Consider the following 16,681-nt stretch of genomic DNA (forward strand, 5'->3'; position numbering starts at 1 on the left):
GAGATGGGAGACTACCCTGGATTGACTGTGGGCCCTAAACGCCGTCACAGGTGTCCTTCTGAGAGGGAGCAGAGGGGCTGGGACACACACAGGGGAGCAGGCCACCTGAAGATGGATCAGAGAGAGGTGGGAAGATGCTGGCCTACAAGGCCAGTGTGATGTGGCCACAAGCCAGGGATGCGGGCAGCCACCAGGCATGGGAACAGCCAGGAAGCATCCTCCCCTAGACCCTGCGAGGGAGGCAGCCCTGCCCACACCTCAACTTTGAACTTCAGGCCTCAGAAGTGTGAGGGGCTAAATGTCTGTTGGGTGAAGCCACCCAACTGTGGTCATTCAAGTGGCCCCAGGAGAAAGGGCCCTGCCCCCTTCCCAGCCGCCAAGGAAGCCTGGGCGGCATCCTCAGTGCAGTGCAGACGTCCCTGCACCTCCCCTAGGGTGTGAGCACCTCGAAGTGTGTTCCTCATGCCCAGGACGCAGCGCAGGAGCCGACCAGACCAGAGTGGACCCCCAGATGAGGATGTCTGCCTACGATCTGGCTGATGGAGGGCCAGCCTGAGGGTGCCAGGGGATCCTGAGCAGGGGAGACATCCACAGAGGAGGTGCTCCCAGGGTCCTGCGGCTGCAGCAGGGAGAGTGGCGTGGTGCCTGGACAGGAGGCTGGAGGTGGGAAGCTGCGAGCTCCCCGGTTCCGGCTCCGGAGGGGACCGCGCTGGTGGGTGGGGACCTGGGAGGTCCGGATCTCAGGGTGGGGGCCGCAGAAGGGAGTGCTGGCTGGGGTGTGTGGGGACATGCAAGGCTTCCTCTGAGCTGGAGTGGCTCAGCCCAGCGTGTGCGGCGGGCCCCAAACCCACCAGCCGAGCCCTCTGAGGAATAAAAACAGATGTTTGTGTTGCCTGTTGTGTGTGTTGGGGTTTAGTTTTCTCCCAGAGGCTAAAAATAGGAGCATCTCATGTCCCCGCGGGGATTCCTGCCCCACCCGCCTGGTTGTGCGGTGTGGCACTCCAGGTCTCCTGACAAATTCTGACTTAACTGCTGGGGATGGGAGCACAGAGGTATCAGAAAGTGATGATAGAACTGATGCCAATTACAGGTGCCTGGGAGGAAGGTCAGCGCCGGGCTGGCCAGGCAAGGGGCCACATCAGGGGTGGGGGTACCCAGAGAGGCTTGGACACCATCCCAGCCCCCCTTCACCCAGTGGTGATAATAACCCCCCTTCACCAATGCACAGACAACACTAACACAACCAGGGGGTCCTAGAAGAAGCCACATCCCAGCTGAGGGGTGACAGAGGCCAGTGGGGGAGGGGGAGCAACAGGGGGAGCAACAGAGGGAGCTGGGCCTCAAAGGAGGGGTGAGGGAGGGGCTGGAGATGGGAGAGGGTGGAGGGCAAATCTGGGAAATATGATCACTGGGTTCAAGGGATCTGTGAAGTTACGAGGCGTGCCGCCAGGTGGCCTGGTGCCCTGGTGCCCTGGCAGCACCGGGTGCACTGGGCAGCATTCCAGGGGAATATTTGGGATGTAAACTTGGGGGTCCGCAGGGAGTGGGGCCTGCCAGACTGTGAGGAGGAGCCCAGTGGCCCTGGGGAGTCAGTGGGGAGGGGAAGTTTGGGGGAGATACTGGGTGCCACCTGCAGGAGCCGGGGGGTGAAGGAGGTGGATGGCCACCCTGGCCAGGGAGACAGAGATTCAGAATCACAGACACCTTGTGAGCATGAGAACCCAGAGGAGGGAGACAGAAAGGACCCCCGGGGCCCCTGAGGCCCAGCCTCAGTCAGGGGCCAGCAAGGGGTGAGGAGCTCCCTAGAAGGAACCAGAGAGGGGGAAGGGCCCCAGCTGAGGGGGACCCCAAAGGTGAGGAGGAGATGGGGATGGGGGCTCCTGAGGCCTGAGCTGAGCCAGGTAATGGTCACAGGGAAATCTGTACACTGTAAGGAGCTGTGGGCACACCAGGGTGGGGCTTGGTATCTTTCCAGGGCCACTGGGGCCTGCTTTGGTCGGGGCTGGCAGGGGTCGGTCGGCAGGGAGAATTCCCCAGGGAGATGACTGCCTTCATGAGGGGGAGGGTGGCGGGGAGGGGCCCACCCACCCCTACAGCATCCCCTAACCTTCCCGTGAGCCTCCCCAGCAAGGAGGGGGCTAGCAGGGCGAGTGTCAGAGGGGTGTCCCAGGGCCCTTGTTTGGCTGCCACTGGGGGGCACATCCACCCTCTGCCCCTCACTTGGACTGGATGGTGGGGGTGAGGAGGAGGGAAAGGCTGACGTCTTCTGTGCATCACAGGCCATCTCCCCGGACCCTCCTCTCAGCCCGGAGACAGGCACTCTTGCCTTGTCTTCCAGAGGCACAGAGAACCAGGGTCACAAAGCAAAGGATCAGCCAGCCACCCACTTCACCCACAGGCCATAGGGGTGAAGAAGTGCCAGGCCCACTAAGCAGGAGGCAGGCCTGTGCCCTGGTCCCTCCCCAACCCTGTGTGCCCTGGGGCAAGTCCCTGCCCCCTGCACCTGAGGGGAAGCTGGGTACACAGCCTGGCCAGGCACTCCTGGGCCTTCTCCAGCCCTCCCCTCCCCAGGGTTCCTGTCTAGGGCCTGATCAACTACAAAAATACACCCAGAATCCATGGCTTCTCCCATGATTGCAGCTCTCCCGGACGGATGCAGTAGCTTCTTGACCCATCTCCTTGCTTCCACCCCCATCCCTTACTTTTCCCTGCACAGCAGCAGAGAGATCCTATTCAATCCTGTCAGAGATGAAGGTAGACCATGGCACTGTCTGCAGAAACCCTCTAGTGCCTGTCACCGGGGGGATGCCCAAGTCCTCACGGTGGCCCCTGGGTGCCCCAGCCTGCTGCCTGTCTTCCCACTTGTCCTCTGCCCTCCCACCCTCACTCTGTTCCGGCCTCTTGCAGCTCCTCTAACCCACCGAACATTCTGTCCCCTCCGGGCCTCTGGCCTGGCTGGTCCCTCTGCCTGGAACATCCTCAATGTCTTCCTCCCTTGTCTCCTTCAAGTGGTAGCTCAACCGTCTCACTGTGGTCCACCCTGACCACCCACCCAGCTTACATAACCTGCCCTGGCTCTTCCTTAGCCCTGACTATCTTCTTCCATGCCAAACACTTTATGGTTTATGATGTTTATTGCACTTCTAATAGATGTTTGTTTTGTTATGCCCCTCCAAACTGTCATCTCCACGTGGGCAAGACTTTTGCTAGATCCCTGGTGCCTAACATGGGTGGTGTCCAATAATATGGAGTGAATGAATAAGGGTGAGACAAAGTGCTTCTCGCCTCCAGAGGAAACTCCAGGGTCAGGCACAGGAGAAGAGGGCCTGAGTGAGGCAGCCTCCCCAGAGCCCAACACCACCCATCCCCACCCAACCCAGGACCCTGGCCCAGAACTGAGAACTTTTTCCAACCACAGAACCAAGACTTCCAGAACCCTAGACAGAGAGCACAGACTCTCAGCATCTGAGAATCATGAAATCAGAACACTATGGGGGCTACACATCTCCTTCTTTATCACATAGGGATTAAACCATGCTTGAATTCCCCCAGTGACAGGGAACTCCCTCCTTCCAGGGGCTGAGGCAGTGAAAAAATCCTTCTAACGTGGCCCAAGGCCTGCCCGGCACTGGACCTCCTAGACCTGCCCTAAAGTCTCCTCAGGGGGCCACACTGCAGACCCTGATGGCCCGCAGTCCCTTCCACTGGGGTGAGATGAGGGAGTGCCCCTCCCATCAGTGGGTGCACTCCCAGCACCTGGAGATGGTCCTGGTGACTCAGGTCGGTCGCTGCCAGCTGCCCTCCCTCTCCTAGGGTGTTTGCGTTGCAATTTAACCAATCCTCCTTCCCTGGGAACCCAGGAGGGGAAGGTGGCGTCAGTCACCCCTTCTGTGTCAGGACCTTTCGACAAGGTCATCCCCACTTCCTCAGTGGGCAGGGCGACCCCTTCCCAGTCTGGTTGACCAGGAGATCAATGTCCTGGCATTGGCCTTGGGAGCTCAAAGGAGGACCTGTGGGGAACCCAGGTGGCCGGCTCAGTGCCCACCAGGCCAGGCCCATCTGGGTCTGATGAGCAACTTAGGAGCAGCCAGCCGAGTAGGACAACTGACCACCCAGGCCACCAGGCCCAGTGGAGGGGTGGAGACGGGGAGGAGCAGCCTCAGGAGGGGCCCCAGCGCCCAGCCCTCCTCCCCACACCCCTCCCAGCCTGATGACTCTTGTTTGAGAGACTTTCCTACAAGGATCCACTGCAAAGTTCCCTTCTGTCCTTCCAGAACCTTCTGGAACCTGCCAGACATGGGGCAGGTCTCCAAGCTCCTCTCTCCCCACGACGCACAAGCCAGTGCCCTGCGAATTCCGTGTCCCTCCAGCAGACCCCCAGTCCAAGCCCAGACCCCCACTCTCTTCCATTCCTGAGCCTGAGGCAGCGCTTTCCCTCCTGCTTCCTTCCCCACCCTACTCTTTCCTTCCTTTTCTTTAACTCCTCAGCCCAGGTGCCAGCTCCTTCAGGAAGCTTTGCTGACAGCCCCGTGTTCCCCCAAGGTCTGTTCCCTGCCTTTCTGAGGTCCCAGCCCCTTCTCCCTCCATGGCAGCCTTGGGTATGACAGGGGTAGGGGGACGCGAAGGGACTTGTTATTCATCCTTCTGTTCCCCATCCTGGCCTGGGGCTATGAAGGGAGGGCCACATTGCAAACTCAGCTCTGGGGCTCCGCCACGCCCAGCCAAGCTCTGGGCCCTGAGGAGATCAGTGGTGATGGACAAGGGAACAAAGGAATGTGGGGATGGTCGGATGTGCTCTCCCATCCTGCTGGGTGGGAAAGCAGGCTCAGGAGCCTGAAGTGAGGGTTTGAGCCAGAAACCAGGGGAGGGACTTGGGCAAAGCCCCCATCCACTCTGGGGCTGCAGGGTGCAGCACATGGCAGGGCAGCAGAATGGCCCCAGCAGCAGCCCGGCCCCAGCAGCTCGGGCAGGGGGCTTCCAGAGCTGCAGACAGTGGAGACGCATCCACAGGGATCCTGCCCAGTGTTGCCTGCAAGAGCCTCCCTCCCACTGGGCCAGTCCAGAAGGACTGGGGTCCTAGAGGCCACCCTCGGGCTGCAGGGTGGGTGGGCTGGCCACCTATGGGGGACCAGCAAGGCCACCTGTGTCCAGCCCCTGGAGAGTGGCCCAGCCCTGGCCGCCCTGCTGGCCACCGGCCTCTGCCTGCAGGTGGAGGAAGAGGACTCCTGATACTGGGCCGGCATTGCCTGCATCTGAGCTGCTTCCTCGCGAGGCTGTGAGGGCTTTCCATTCTCCAGCATCCCAGGAGACTGAGGATTGCAGCTGTGCTCAGGGGGGCATGGAGTCCAGACCAGAAGAGGACAAGCCAGCCAGGGGAACGGGGCACACAGTTCTGGCCCGAGCGCTGCTCACCCCGATACCCTAGAAGCAGTGTTCCCCCAGGGCAAGCTGCAGGCGGGCCCTGAGCTCCCCTCACCAAGGACTTCTATGGACCAGCTGCCCACCTCTCAGGCCTCTGCTGGGCACCGCCATGGGTGCCAGGCCTGTGACACCCCAGGCCCTCCAAGACCTATGAGTTCTGATTCCCAAGGGTCCGGGATGCCCAGGCAGGCAGCTCTGAGTCCCCAGGTCATGCAAGCCCAGGGGCCTGCTGAGCAGGGAGGTGGCATCACAGAGAAGGAAGGTGGGCACAAGGTCAGAGGGAGAGGAGGGAAGGACAGGGCCGGTGGTGGGGGAGATCCAAGCTGATGTCCAGCTGAGCGTCCTGGCTCCCGGATGTCCTGCTCCAGGGCTGCCTCCCACAAGCTGCACTGGCTATTCTGCCCAGGGGACCACTTTCACCATTTGCCTGGGGGCCAGCAGCTCCAGCCCCCACTCGCCTCTCCTCCCCGTCCTGGGCCCCTCAGGCCCCCTGAACCACAGCTCCACCTGCCCCAGGTGCGCCCAAACCAGACCACAGTCCCCTCTTCCCTCTACCAGGCCCACAACCCTGTCCTCCTGACCCCTCCCCACCTTCCAGCTCTGGGAGTCATGAAGTTCACCCAGGTGTCTGACTCAGACCCCACCTGCCGACGTTTAACCCCGTCTTCCCTGTTCTGCCTTTGGTAGAAGATAAGTGTTGCTATCACCCCTCCCCAAGACCCACCTTGGCGGCCTCTGCCCACTCACCTCTGTGCGGCCTCGGACAGAGCCCCGGGGCCATCGTTTCCCCTCGGGGAGGAGGCCTCTGACTTGGGTAGAAGGAAGACACCAGAAGGCCTGAATTCAAATCCTGGTTCTGCTTCTCACCAGCTGTGTGACCTTGAACAGAATCCTTTCTTCTCTGTGCCTGCATTTCCCATCTAGAAATTAGAGTTAGCACTGGCCTATCTGAGGAAGGGGTGTTGTGCAGGTTGTGGGTGCCCGTGGACCAGTCCCGGTGACTGGCGTGGTGAGGAGCAGTGCCCCCTGCTCTCTGCCGGGGGCCCTCAGCCTGCTGGAGGCAGGGGCAGGGCAGTCACAGCAGTGGGACCTCTGCCCGTGAGGATGAGAGCCAGGACAGAGGGTGAGGGAGGGCAGAAGCCCCGGTGAGCTTGCTGGGGAAGGTGGGCATTAGGGGAAAGAGGGGGGAGGACAGGGCGTCCCAGGCAGAGGACGCAGCACGAGCAGAGGCTGGGTGGGGGGGTGAGATGGGCTGCTCGGGGGAGGGGAGGCTTGCCGGCAGGGCCGGGGGCTGAACATGGGGGCTCGGTAGAGGTTGGCTGTAGGAGATGAGGCAGAGGATCAGGAAGGATTTTGAAGGCCACAGCAAGGAGAGAGCTTCTGCCCACCACAGCCACAGGGCCCCCTGTAAGCTCTGGCCACGAGACAGCAACTGAGTGGACTGCCTGGGTAGCCCTGTGTAGGGACAGGGTGGGACCCCCCCGTGATGCAAAAGCTCAGCCTACAGCAGAGTGTGGGCAGGGGTATCCTCCAGATTGAGAAAGAGGGAACCTGGGCCTGGCCGGACAGAGCTTACTCCCCTGTGTCCATTCTACAGAGGGGGATGTTGAGGCCCAGAGGTCTGGAAGAGCAGGTCCAAAGCCCTCTCTTGTCTCCCAGGCTGCCTCAGTCAGCAGTTGCACCCCCAGAAGGGGCTGCCTGCTTAGGGCAGGAGTGGGACAAAGGTCTGGAGCCCCTGTAGGTGCCATGAACACCCCTTGTCCCCAGGGGCCAGACCAGGGCCTGGCCTCCAGCAAGGCTGAATGAGTGAATAAACAAGTCAATGAATGAACGGGTGACAGAGACGCACTCCCAGAACACCAGGCTCTCCGTGCTAGTGTCCCAACATCCTACTGGGGAAGCCCTTGTGACCCTTCCTGCCTCAGTGATCCTATGCTGTCTTGGAGCACAGTGGGAAGGCGAGTCTGGAGGAGGTACATCCTGGGCAAATTCAAGAGGTTGGAAGGCACCTGGCATGCCTGGGGCCAGCTGACAGCTGAGGGGCCTAGGTGACACTCTGGAAGAATGAGCCACCGTTTTGGGGGTGCAGGGCCGCCCAGGGAAATGCTTCATTAGCCTCAGAGGGCTGGGGGTCGGGTGGGCCCCCAGGATGGGCCAGGCAGTGTAGACTCAACATCTCAGGGTGGGCCCCTTGGAGGATGGGCTAGGCGGCCCCAGGAGGCCGGGGCTGGGGTTGAACTGAAGCCAAAAATAAGTGCAGCCTGGGCACAGGGGCCGGGGCGTTCTCGGAGCTCCTTCCTCAGTCCTGGCCCTGCGGGAGTGGCCAGATCCCGGTGTTCCGCTGCAGCCACCACCGCGGGTTTGCTCACCATCTCGTGGGGAATAGGGGCCTCCTGCCAAACTACCGGCCCCCGCCTGGCTCAGGCCCCACCAACCCTGTCGACCACCGAGTCCTGGCCCCAGCCACCTCCCGCTCCCAGACGGGAAACTGAGGCCACACGTGGGGAGGGCCGCAGCAGAGGCTGCGGTGTCTGGTGTCAGGGCAGGGCAGGACCTGGTCTCCAAGCCCTGGGCTCTCGTCCATCTCCCCCACACCGCAGCCTGGAAGGGTGCGACTTCCTCCAAAAGCCTGCCTGGTGGCCCCTCTGCTGAGACCTGGGTTTGGGGCCAGGCTCCGTGGGTGCCCAGGCAGACAGGGGCTGTTTGATCAGTGGTTCTGCCTGATGCCAGGCTGCCTGGACAGTGGGCAGTGGCCAAACAGGCCCCACCACAAGCCTTCTGGCCCTCGGCTGGACTACCATTCATCCTTCCTGCTCACACGGTTACTGCAGGCGGAGGCCGGGCCTCTGGGGAGAAGCACCTAGGCCTGGTGGTCAGCTAGGGGCCGCTGAGTTCCCAGGAGCCTCTGGCTGCCTTCCCACACCTGGAGAGGACAAGGGGCACCCCTCAGGGGGCACTTGAGTCAAAACCCACCAGCCTCAATGGGACAGACCCACAGGGACCCTGAGGCCAGAGCCCAGCTGGGGTCAGAAGGGGAAGGGAGGCACAGAGGGAGACAGCTGGGGCTGGGGCCTCCTGGCTGTGGGTTGCCCACCCCCGGGCTCCCCCTTCTTCTGAGAGCAGCCCCCATCCAGCCCCATGGCACCAGGCCAAGGGCCTCCCGTCCCTGCAGCTTGACCCAGGCTGTCTAAGGAGGCCTCAGTGTCTGGGCCTAGCCCCCACGAGTCGCTGGAGGCAGGTGGGATAAGATTTCCCTGTGTCCCCCAAGACCACCCTCGCCCATGGGACCTGGGAAAGGTGTGAGGAGTGGGGGAGGGTGGAGCAGAAAGGACCATCAGCATGGCCCAGCCTAGCCCAGCCCACAGAGGGGTGAGGAAGTCAGAAGGGCGGGAGCCACATGAGGGCTGGGGGGGTTGGGGGTATGTCCTGGAGGGGGATAGCTCCTGTGTCCCCCCTCCCAGGGGCGAGATATCGCAGGGGCTCCACACACACTCACTCCTCTGATTCCAGCTTTACTGGAGCTGAGCGCTCCCCTCCCAGGGAGGCCAGACACAGCCTGTCAGAAACCCGCCAGCTCTCCTGGAGTGGGACACTGCAGGGACACGCAGCGCCTCAGCCACCACCATCCCGCCTGGACCACAGTGCCACCCCCACCCCCACCCAAGGGAAGGGCCACTGCTGACACACTCTGCAGGGAGGGTGGGGTCTTGGCAGGGGACCTGGTGGCCGAGGGACAGTGGGATGACTTGGTGGCATCAGGGGCCCCAAGGGTCCAAGGGTCTGTTTCAGGCAGAAGGAGGGGCCTGGCTCAGGAACAGGGTGTCCATCGCCCCCGCCCCCAGTACCCAGTGTAGGTCACAATGATATAAAAGACACTTAGACATTCCAAAATTATATAATAACATAAGTTAACCAGGTTCCTTGGCAGAGGACTCTAGGTGGGGGTGTCCTAGGAGGCAGGGTTGGGGGAAAGAGGGCCCGGGGGGCATTCACAGTGGCCCAGAAGCTCCCAGGACATCAGCTTGTGGAGTGTCCTGGCATCATCAGGGCTGGCAGGGTGGACGCCAGGTCCAGGGCCCAGTGTCACTCACGCAGGCTAATGTCCAGCCCACTTGATTGATCAGTAGCCTGAGAACACATTTCCATGGGCTTCCATGAGAAAATACCCTAAATTCAGGGTGGGGACGAGTGTGTGGGCAGTGCATGGTACACCATAAGCTGGCTGCACTCCATCGTTTCTGGCCCCGGACATGTGGCCCCCACCTCCACCTGACCTGGAGCCCACTCCCCTCTTCCCACTGGGTGACCGCACATCAGTGCTTCCTCCTCCCTGAGCCTATATCCTTACCCGTTCAATGGGGCTCCTTTCCATAAGGCCCGACACAGAGGGCCACATGAGGGTCAGTGAGAAGCCAGTACTTGGCAGAGCCTGGTGTACATTTATCAAATGTTTCACTCCATTCTCACCACCCTTCAGGGACCTGAGGGTTGATGCACTAATAAGGAAACTGAGGCTCAGGGGGCAGTGGAACTTGCTGCAGGTCACAGAGCAGCAGGTGGCAAAGTCAGTGTGTGCACCCATTCTGGCTCAGGGAGGCACCTCTCCATGGCACCCAGCCCAGCAACAGCAGGTGTTTAATACGTGCACATGCCCCACCCATCTCTCCCACTCCTCACCCTCATGCCTGGTGTAGGCCCTGGCATGCAGTCGGCACTTAATAAATGGCCGCTCAGTGAAAGCCCAGTATGCACGTGGAGCTCTGTGCACCTTTGCTGAAGGACAGAGAGGGGGCAAGTGGGAGGTGAGGGCACGGGTCGGTGAGGCCCGGGCGTGCCGTCTGCCGGGAAGCCAGCCTCCAACCAGTGTTGTTCTTTCTCCCCAGCTCCCTGGGGGCCCAGGATGCGTGCAGGAGCCATGTATTTTCCTTGAGCCTCCCTCCTTGGCCCCGGAAAGCCGATTCCCAGAGCCAGCCCTGGCCCCAGGCACTCATTTTCCCGGATCAAAAGGGCCCTGCGAGCCAGGCCTGACTGAAGCTGCATGAGGACCATTTGTCAGCTGTCCAGGCTTCCGCTGGTGTCACTTTGACAGCCCAGCTCTACAGGGGCTTGGATATCCTCTGCCTCCTTGCCCAGAACCCCAGCCCTGACCCTCGGTGAATGGGTGAACGAATGAATGAATGAATGAACAAATGAAATGAAAAGAGAGAGAAACATGCCAGGGGGTCGACAAACTGCCCCAATCACTTTCCCAGCCCCAACTGCATGGGGCCCTGGACCAAGGCAAGGATCTCTGGGGCTCACAGTCCAAGTGGGAAACAGAGAAGGAAACTGGCAAAGTGCTGGGTTTGTGGGAGCCCAGGAGAGCCTGACCCTGACCAGGGGGAGGCTGCCTGGGGTGGGCGGCTTCCTGGAGGAGGTGATCCCTGCACTAGGTGTTGATGGAGGAATAGAAGCTCATTAGAAAAAAGGGGGGTGTACCAGGAGGGGTACAGCATGAGCAAGGTCCAGAGAGCTGTCCCCATCATCACGAAGGGAAGACTCGGCCCAAATGAACATGATGTGGGTGCTGGGTGGGCCCTGAGGCTGGCGGCCTGGAGTTTGGGCGGGTGAGGCTCTCTGCACCTGCGTGGATGATGTCCTGGGGTGAAGACAAGAGAAGCTGGGGAGGAGGGAGGACAGAAGAAGAAAGGCTGAGACTTCACCACTGGGGGGCCAAGGTGTGTGGGCCCCAATGTCCGGAGGAGGGAAAGGGGGTCAGATTTGGGGAATATTCAGAGTTGGAACTGCAGGGCTTGGTGACCGCGCTGCGGGGTAGTTGGGTCAAGGGCCTTGGCCAGGAGCCTGGTCTGTGGTTCAGGGTGAAGGGTAGGACCCCCACCCCCACCCCAGAAAAGCATATCTGGGCCTCTTCTCTGCCTCCTGCCCCTCTCCCCATTCCTGCTCATCGCAGTTAGACGTCTCTGTCCTCCCTAAACCCTGTCCCGCATTCATCTTTGCTTGGACAATCCTCTCCCCAGAAAGCCCCTCCCTCCACGAATCTGCCCAGGCTTGGGAGCCATTCTTTCCTGCCTCCCTCACCCCCCAGCCACCATCCAGGTGGCTTCAGACTGCAGTTCTGTGCCCTGCACAGCCCCCACACACATTTTCCCTCACTCTCCTCCTCCTGAGCTGGAAAGGGGAGGCCTGCAGTCCAAGCCTGAAGTCCATGCCTGGCTCGACCCCTCAGCCCACTGACCCCATCCTCCACCCAAAACAACTCAAATTCCAGTGCTTCTCACATGTTCCTGGGTTTCCTGATCTTTTTGGTGGAATTTTCTTCCCCTCCATGCCCAAATTTGAACAACCTTCCAAGGCCAGTTCCAATGCCTCCTCCAGGCAGCCTGCCCAGACCACCAGCCAGGTGGAAGATCGGCCTACCTGACCTCCCTCAATGGCAGATCTAACTCTCTTGTTGCTCTTGACACTGTCCACCTGGTAACCCCTACCCCTGGAACTTCCTGGCTCCACCTGGGTCAGAGGCCCCTTAGATGGATGAGTCCAGCTCTCATTCTTTATTTTCCACAGCCCCCATCCTGCCATCCTGGCCCTTGTCTCTCAGGTCCCTCTTGCCTTGCCCATGAGCACAGAGGCTTCCTGCAGACCACGGCTAGGTCTGTGTGGTTCCCAGCACCTGCCACCGTGGGTACAGAGCTCAGAGATGTCGGCAGGACCAAAGCCAAGCTCTGGTGAGGGAATCCCACCGCCCTCAGCAATAGCAGGACGTGGCCCCGTCAGTCTCGGGAGGGGCCGCTAGAAACCCAAGACCCTATCCTTGCACAAGCTCTGTGCTTGTGCCCTGCAAATGCCAACGGGCCCTTCTGTGTGCTTGGCTATTTTTCCCTGTTACTGGGGACCAGTGTGATTCCCCCAGATTGCGAGGTGGTTGAGGGTCAAGTCAGGTCCATTCCACAAATATGCATTGAGTACCAACTGCATGCCCAGCCCTGTGCTGGGCTCTGATTGTGTTCTAGGGTCCACCTCCTCACCCACCAGTTGGCTGAAGGGGGCTCACCTTGATGGAGTCCCCATTCCCTGGGGTTGAGGGCTGGGGAGGGTCTTGGCGACCATCCTGTGTCACCCTACTAGGAGTCTGAGGCCCAGAGAGGGACAGCATGCTGCCTAAGGTCACACAGCAGCCCAGGAAGTGGGGGAGCCCAGGCCTGACATTCTGAAATGATTGACGTGAGATCATAGGTCTGGGGGCCACACACAGTCCCAGAGATGGGGCTCAGAGACTGAGACCAAGTCAAGTCCAGACTCTAAAACTGGCCAGTGGGGTGACCTTGGACCAGTCAAGGGGACTTTCCGTGTCTCAGTGTCCCCACTTTGCAAAATGAGGATAATTGCTCTGATATGGCCATGCTCCTGGGAGGCAGGCCTGGCCCCAGTACACGGGGTCGCTGAACTGTGCTTTATGCCCACATGTGTGACACACATCACACACAGGCTCTTTGCGGGTGTACGCAGGTTTGGTCATCCATGAGTCCCTATGCCTGTGTCCCTGGGCATGTACCTGGACTTATGTAGAAATGCGGTTCCCATGAGTGTGAGCATGTGTGTGCACCTGTGTGTGTGTCCGGACTTGTGGCCAACACAGCTCATGCTTTCAAACCTGCCTCTCTACCAACCTGGACTTGCCCCTCTTTTAAAAAACACACAGTTTTTCCTACAATTCATCAGTAAAAATTAAAATTGGGCAGAGGATCTGTACAGACGTTTCTCTGAAGAAGGTATAAAAATGGCCCCTGAGCACACCAAAAGATGCTCAACATCACTGACCCCCAAGAAAACGCAGATCAAAACCACGATGAGACAGCACTTCATTCCCACTAAAATGGTGGCTAAACTAAAAACGGACAATAGCAAGTAAACTGTTTCATAAAGTTCTTTAGGACAAAATGTCTAAATGTGTTAGAAGAGAAGGGAGAGAAGAACTAGCTGTTTCAGCCATTAATCTGTGCTCTGCCCTCTGCTACAGCACTCTATTTCATTCAGAGGAGATTTCAAATCCCCTCTTTTCAGCTGCATCCTCCGGGCCTCAAGTTCCTCGCTGTCTCCGCGTGATCCGCCGCTCCCCGAGCAACAGTTAGTGGGCCGGCAGGTGCGCGCGCTGCCCGAGTCCTGCCTGCCGAGCTGGGTGGACTGCCAAGGTCAAGGAGCCTTACATGTATTCCAGAAATCAAAATAATTAGTTCATTTGTGTCCTTTTTATTGCCATTGTTTTTGAGATTCTTCATGTAAGTGATGTCCTATGGCATTTTTCTGTCTCTTTCCAGTCCACTTTACTTAGACTGACAATCTTCAGGTCCATCCATATTGCTGCAAATGGCATTATTTAATTATTTTGTATGGCTTGAGTAGTGTTCCACTGTACATATGTATCATACCTTCTTTATCCAGTCATCTGTTGATGGATGTTTGGGTTATTTCCATGTCTTGGCCGTTATAAATAGTGTTCTGTAAACATTGGGGTGCATGTATCTTTTTGAATTTTATTTTTCTCCGGATATATGCCCAGGAGTGGAATTGCTGGATCACCTGGTAAGTCTATTTTCAGTTTTTTAAGGAACTTCTATACTGTCCTCTGTAGTGACTGCACCAGTTTACACTCCCACCAACAGTGTAGGAGGGTTCCCTTTTCTCCACACCCTCTCCAGCATCTATGTGTTTGTAGACTCTTCAATGATGGCCATTCTGGTTGGTGTGAGGTGATACGTCATTGTAGTTTTGATCTGCACTTCTCTGACAATTAGGGATGCTGAGCATTTTTTGATGTGCCTGTTGGCCATTTGTATGTCTTCATTGGAGAATTGCTTGTTTTGGTCTTCTGCCCAGTTTTGGATTGGATTGCTTGTTTCTTTGATACTAAGGTGTGTGAGCTGTTTGTATATTTTGGAAGTTAGTCCCCTGTCAGTCACATGATTTGCAAATATTTTCTCCCATTCTGTAGGTTGTCTTTTCATTTTGTTGATGGTATCATTAGCTGTGCAAAAGCTTTTAAGTTTAATTAGATCCCATTTATTTATTTTTGCTTTTATTTCTAATAGTCCCGGAGCTGGTTTAAGAAATATGCTGCTGTAATGTACGTCCACGAGTGTTCTGCCCATGTTTTCTCCTAGGAGTCTTAAAGTATCTGTTATGTTTAGGTCTTTAATCCAGTTTGAATTTATTTTTGTATATGGTGTTACAGAATGTTCCAATTTCATTCTTTTACATGTAGTTGTCCAGTTTTCCCAGCACCACTTATTGAAGAGACTGTCTTTTCTCCCTTGTGCATTCTTGCCTCGTTTGTCATAGATTAATTGGCCATACGTGTCATACGATGCCACTGGCTTTTATGGAGCAATAATAAAGTGATGGGCACTGATTCCTTCCTGTGATGAATCCTGCCAGCAGAGGCTGTGGGTGGTTTTGAAGCCGGAAATGTAAAGCTCACTTGTTTCTCTAGTGCTAAGTTGTAAAAGGTGCTCTCATGGTAGACTTAGTGTAAAAGGCTCTGTTTATGTAACATACATCAGTTGTACAAATACAGTGTTGTTTTGTTTTTTTTTTTGTGGTTGTATGTTACAGCAGACTTGAAAGAAAACCAAAAGCGAAACGTGTGTAGACAGCCCACGAGAAGGTATAATGACCTTCTCCTCGTACTTCGGGGATGTCTGCAGGACCAGATGGGAAACTGTGTTCAGGAGCCAGTCTTTGGACTCTGGCTCTCCCCCAGTCTCCTTCAGCTTAGTGTTTGTGTGTGTCCAGTGGACAACTCGAATTTCTGGGTCTTGTGTTCCTTCTTATTTCCCACGGCACTTTCAGGGAGATGCCCTGGAACGTGTCTCAGCTGGAGACTGGGCCTCTTGTCCTGAGTGTGACTGTTGTCCCCCCGCTGCTGCTTCCTCCCAGTCCCCCCACCCAACACCTTCGGGAGGGCGGTCCCGGTCCCCACTCCCCTGCGATGGTGCCTGCCTGCTGTGAGCCCTTTGCCTGTGTGTCTTCCCTTTCTGGAAGGATGGTTGGAGGGAGGGTGCCTGGCTGTGTCATCCCTGGGACTCCCTAACCGTCCTTGGCTGAGAAGGAACCGTGAGCCAGGGAAGGGTGGGCTCCTCCATGTGGGCTCCACGTCCCACACTGACCACTGTCTCTCCTCACTGGTCCCTGCTGCCCCTGCCCGGTGGGAAGACTCCCTGTGTCCTGATTCGGACATGCATTGGCTGGACCCTGTGCGTTCGCTCACTTGTCACCATTTCTCTTTTCTGTGTTTTCCCTCCCAGACCTGGTTGAAGGGCAAGTTCCCTGTGGCATGAGAATGGATGCTTCAGCTTGGTCACCCCGGGGTCCTTTGTGCCTCTGAAGGACACTTTTGGGGAGATCCTGCTCCTGCTCTTTCCATGGAGAAACAGGGAACCGGACAGACTTGCCAACCTCTCCCCCCCACCCCCGTTTCCCCCAGAGTGTTTTAGATCCTATCACTGGATAGTGTTTGAGTGAATAAGCAAATCCCAAACCAGGTGACCCTCCACCCGCCTCCAGAGGTTCCTCAGCCACATGCCTTTCCTCTTCTCTGACTTGTGTGAGTCTCAGCGAGATAGGAGACCAAGGAACACATGAATGGATTTGCCTGTTTTATGAAGCTTTGGGCTCTTTAGGAATAATTTCTATTTTCTTGTGTACTTTCGAGCGGAGGGATGGACCGAGGGCGGGCGGGCACCTGGAGTGGAGGTGCGCTGGCTGCAGGGGGCCTGGGAGGGGAGGGGTGCGTGTCTGCAGGGCTTTTTCTTTCCAAAAGTTTTCTCTTGCTCTCTGCCACTCCTTTTGAACTGCAAAGATGCCTAAAAGGCTCTCAAATCATTTATTTTTCACTCATTGAATAAAGGAAGTTGACTGTATGCTTTAAATAGGTCTGTACCAGCACTATGTTAAACGCAGAGCATGCGATGTTGAATACAGCAGGGTGTCTGCACTATAAAGGTTTATAATGTGGCAAACACCTTGATTATCTGTTAATACGTTAGTGATAACATCCAACTCTAAGCATTAACAACAAGGTAGTCCCTTGGTTTTCCAGGAGTATGGAAGGGAATGCTTAAGATGAATTTCGATTCTAGGGAAAATTAACCTTCACCTGCCTCACCATGCTGCCAAAAGCTAGGATGGGCTGGCGTTGTATATCCAGCAGGCAGATTAAACATCCAGTTAAGACGTCAGGGGGCAGGGTCATGGAAATGGAGAT

The sequence above is a fragment of the Vicugna pacos genome, chromosome 24, assembly GCF_048564905.1.
Source record: "Vicugna pacos chromosome 24, VicPac4, whole genome shotgun sequence".
NCBI lineage: Eukaryota > Metazoa > Chordata > Mammalia > Artiodactyla > Camelidae > Vicugna > Vicugna pacos.